Here is a 4,693-nt window from a genome sequence, read left to right as displayed (position 1 = left end):
CTGTGCCGGCCTTCAATGCAGCGCCCAACCGTCTCTTGACCGAGATTCATTGCACTATTCCACGCGCAAACGGCTACCCTAAATGTGCATAGACAACGCTCATGGTTCAACACGACCAGGGCGCAGTCTGGGAGCCGAGTATACTAAAAAGAGAGTTTAGCAGCCAAAACTCGTCAAAGCACACGTTGGGTTACCCCATCACCTAACAATGATGATGGCGGTTCCCACCCGTGAAATACACAACCTAACCAATATTGGGCGACGATGGCGCTCATGAGCCCACGTCCCCACAAACAGTAAGAGAAAGAGAGAGAGGAGGAGATGGGCCAAGGTCTTATGCCTCGCTGGGGCAAAGAGAAGAGAAGAGGAGCGGATAAGGGAGGAGATTGGCCAACGTGCGGTCCCTCGCCCAATGTCGGCTGCCTCGCTGGAGCTGGGTAAAGAGGAGAGGAGCGGATAAGGGAGGAGATTGGCACACACGGTGGCGCTGCCGGCGCCGAGGATAGCGAGAGAAGGTGCAGTTTGATCTGATCATCTGGTTTGCTATTTCTCTAAGGCCAACGTGCGGTCCCTCGCCCAATGTCGGCTGGCTCGCTGGGGCAAAGAGAAGAGGAGAGGATAAGGGAGGAGATTGGCACACACGGTGGCGCTGCCGGCGCCGAGGATAGCGAGAGAAGGTGCAGTTTGATCTGATCATCTGGTTTGCTATTTCTCTAAGGCCAACGTGCGGTCCCTCGCCCAATGTCTTCTGCCTCGCTGGGGCAAAGAGAAGAGGAGCGGATAAGGGAGGAGATTCGCCAACGTGCGGTCCCTCGCCCAATGTCGGCTGCCTCGCTGGAGCTGGGGCAAAGAGGAGCGGATAAGGGAGGAGATTGGCACACACGGTGGCGCTGCCGGCGCCGAGGATAGCAAGAGAAGGTGCAGTTAGATCTGATCATCTGGTTTGTTATTTCTCTAAGGCCAACGTGCGGTCCCTCGCCCAATGTCTTCTGCCTCTCTCTCAATCTCACTATTTTGGCCGCCGTGATAGGCGCCGCCAACAGCAGCAGCCACCTGGTTGATCCTGCCAGTAGTCATATGCTTGTCTCAAAGATTAAGCCATGCATGTGTAAGTACAAGCCGATTTAAGGCGAAACCGCGAATGGCTCATTAAATCAGCTATGTTTCATTGGATCTGTAAACCCACTTACTTGGATAACTGTGGCAATTCTAGAGCTAATACATGCAATTGGTCTCTGACCGCAAGGGAAGAGCGCTTTTATTAGTTCAAAACTGGTCGGGCCCCGGTCCGTAACCCACCTGTGGTGAATCTGAATAACTTCGGGCTGAGCGCACGGTCTCGGCACCGGCGCCGCTTCTTTCAAGTGTCTGCCTTATCAGCTTTCGATTGTAGGTTATGCGCCTACAATGGCTATAACAGGTAACGGGGAATCAGGGTTCGATTCCGGAGAGGGAGCCTGAGAAACGGCTACCACATCTAAGGAAGGCAGCAGGCACGCAAATTACCTACTCCCGGCACGGGGAGGTAGTGACGAAAAATAACGATGTGAGTCTCATCCGAGGCCTCGCAATCGGAATGAGTACACTTTAAATCCTTTAACGAGTATCCATTGGAGGGTGCCTGGTGCCAGCAGTCATGTAATTCCAGCCCAATAGCGATATTAAAGTTGCTGGTTAAAAGTTAAAAGCCTGGGAAGGATCTCAGTTCCGACTGACGGTGCACCGCCTGCGTTTACTGTCACGCCCGAATAGTTACCGCATGGGGTTGCAGACGGATGCTTGTCGAGCGTCCCGAGTGGCCGGAGAGTTTACTTGAAAAATTAGAGTGCTCAGAGCAGGCTATTTGAATGGCCCGGACGGTGATGCATGGAATAATGGAATAGGACCCGGTTCTATTTTGTTGGTTTTCGAAACCAGAGGTAATGACTAATCGAACAGGCGGGGCATTCAGATTATGACGCTTAGAGGTGAAATTTTGACCGGCCGCAAGATTTAACTACCGCGAAAAGCATTTGCCAAGGATGTTTTCATTAATCAAGAACGAAAGTTAGAGGTTCGAAGGCGATCAGATACCGCCCTAGTTCTAACCATAAACGATGCCAACTAGCGATCCGCCGGCGTTATTCCATGACCCGGCGGGCAGCTTCCGGGAAACCAAAGTCTTTGGGTTCCGGGGGAAGTATGGTTGCAAAGCTGAAACTTAAAGGAATTGACGGAAGGGCACCACCAGGAGTGGAGCCTGCGGCTTAATTTGACTCAACACGGGAAACCTCACCAGGCCCAGACACCGGAAGGATTGACAGATTGAGAGCTCTTTCTCGATTCGGTGGGTGGGTGGGTGCGGCGGCCGTTCTTAGTTGGTGAGCGATTTGGTCTGGTTAATTCCGATAACGAACGAGACTCTGGCTCTACTACAGTCGACGGATCTCCAGAAAATGGTGTCCAGTCTGCAACTTCTTCCTTAGAGGGATAAGCGCAATTTAGCCGCACGAGATTGAGCAATAACAGGTCTGTGATGCCCTTAGATGTTCTAATGACGCCACAGCATACACTGAAGGGATCGAACGAGTTTTCCTCTCCGAGAGGAAAGCGGGTAACCTGCTCAAAGCCTTTCTTGATAGGGGATTGGGGCTGCAATTGTTTCATGAACGAGGAATTCCCAGGCGTGAAGTCATCACTATGCGACTACGCCCCTGCCCTTTGTACACACCGCCCGTCGCTACTACCGATTGAATGATTTAGTGAGGCCTTCGGACTGGCGCTCTTGGATTGTCGGCCCCGTTGCCCGCGAGGGTTTTCTGGGGTCGTCGCCTCGAGCTGACGGAAAGATGTCCAAACTTGATCATTTAGAGGAAGTAAAAGTCGTAACAAGGTTTCCGTAGGTGAACCTGCGGAAGGATCATTAACAGAGAGAAAGAGAACGGGGCGCTCTTAAAACTACTACTACTCTCCTGATTTGGGCGGTCTCGGGCTCTGCTCTGGCAACTCCAGCAGCGAAAGAGGACAATCCTGGCCCCTGCACCAAAAATAGGTACCACCACGCTGTAGGTGGACCACACTCGGGCGAGAGCGCGAAGACCGGAGGAGGAGGACGGACGGGGCTTTGGACGGCTGCCCGTCCGTTCCTTACTACCGGCGAATAAGCCTCTTGACCCAAAAAGAGTGAAATTCAAGTGTCAAAAACAACAACAAGCCGTCCGGCCAAACCCAAACCACAAACTTGGGCTATGTCTGTCAAACCCTTTCATTGAGACTCGACCTGTGATGGTTAGTCGCAAAAAGACCAAATGGCAAATACACAACTCTTAACGGGGATCACTGCCTGGTTTACGAAGACCGTATAAATCAGCGTGGTCGGCATGTGAATCGCAAGAATACCAGATACATCGACAAGTTGAACGACACGCGCGTGCAGCCATATGAGCTTGTCGTCACGGCCTCTACGAGGGTCGGAAATATACATCCATCGTTGCCGCGGTAGTTCGGTGCCCGCTGACTGTCTCCGACACCCAGGGTAACCCAACCGAAGCCTTCCGCTTGTTTAATCGCCCGCGCTTTGCGCGTAGGGCGCGTTCTTAAAACAAGCAAGTTTATCACTAGTAAGTCCAGCGGACTTGGCGCACCCAATATTCAACCGACAACAAGTTTACAGTTGTCGCCCCGCAAATAACTGGAGGCGGCGCTCTTTTGCCTGCTGTCCACAGAGACACGAATGGCCGTCGGCCGCTCATGGCTGATGCTGCACATGTTCTAAGAGGCACTCCATCCCACGAAGAGGAAACGAAACCGGGTCGGATATCTTTTAAGTAAGCCCCGCTGGAATTTCGTCTATCACCTCGAAAAGAGTGCTTGGCATGCATTGCAGTGGAACCTAAATTGATGAGTGCGCCTGGGCCCGCAGTCTACCATGTAGTGGTGCAGGCAGAGAGATGAGAATGCTTGGGTGACGCCGTGCTCTTCCTCACGCGCTCCTCCACCCTCTCCCACGGTCAGACGCGGTGTGGGCGTTCTCTTCGAGAGTTCGCCACGAGTCCACGTCTATCTCATGACTGGGAGGGAGGCAGGGGGAGTTCTCTCTAAACGCGTTAAAGACGGTGTTGCGCCTCATAACGGCGCTCGCCGGGATAGAGCACTAGTTCTGCAGCCGGAAAGGCCGCTCACGCCAATTAATACTGCGACTCTCGCTCTCTTTCTCCGGATAAACAAGTGCCACTGCTGTGGCATGCGGGAACGGGGAAAGAGGTCAAAGTTTAAGCGGCAAAGGTGCGGCCGGGTAAGGGCGGAACACGAGCGTATATGCATTAAAACTGTGTGTGTATATGACTCTGCGAGAGATGTTCTGCTGGAACACTTTTCCTATTGGCTATTTACCACTCAATGAGAAGGAACGGAGTCAGGGGTGGGAGTGCCGGCGCTATGGCCGCTGGTACCCCCGCGACAAGCCCCTCAAACCTTCCTGCCTGGTAATGTCGGTGGTGAAGAAAGTCGGTGGCAGAGCGTCTTCCGCTTCGTGGTTGGGGAACTTGTTCCCCCTAAGGATGATGAGACCACGATCGACCTCGTAGTAGGAGAGAGCTACCCGCCAAATTTAAGCATATTAATAAGCGGAGGAAAAGAACCCAACAGGGATTCCCTTAGTAAGGGCGACTGAACCGGGAAAAGCCCAGCGCATAACCTCGATGTCTTCGGGCAC

General features: G+C 53.0%; 1 non-coding gene across 1 annotated transcript in view; it reads left to right on the top strand.

Annotated features, from left to right (window-relative positions):
- Positions 1 to 4,554: 4,554 nt before the first annotated feature.
- The window catches only part of LOC121861600, a 4,124-nt gene continuing 3,985 nt past the window's right edge, over positions 4,555 to 4,693 (top strand). Inside the window, exon 1 of the ribosomal RNA XR_006088047.1 lies at positions 4,555 to 4,693. This exon is cut by the window's right edge and continues 3,985 nt beyond it. This is a non-coding gene — a ribosomal RNA (large subunit ribosomal RNA).

The sequence above is a fragment of the Homarus americanus genome, unplaced genomic scaffold (genome assembly GCF_018991925.1).
Source record: "Homarus americanus isolate GMGI-L3 unplaced genomic scaffold, GMGI_Hamer_2.0 scaffold44257, whole genome shotgun sequence".
Taxonomy (NCBI): domain Eukaryota; kingdom Metazoa; phylum Arthropoda; class Malacostraca; order Decapoda; family Nephropidae; genus Homarus; species Homarus americanus.
Note: the sequence above shows the minus strand (reverse complement) of the source record. Positions and strands in the feature narration are given on the sequence as shown.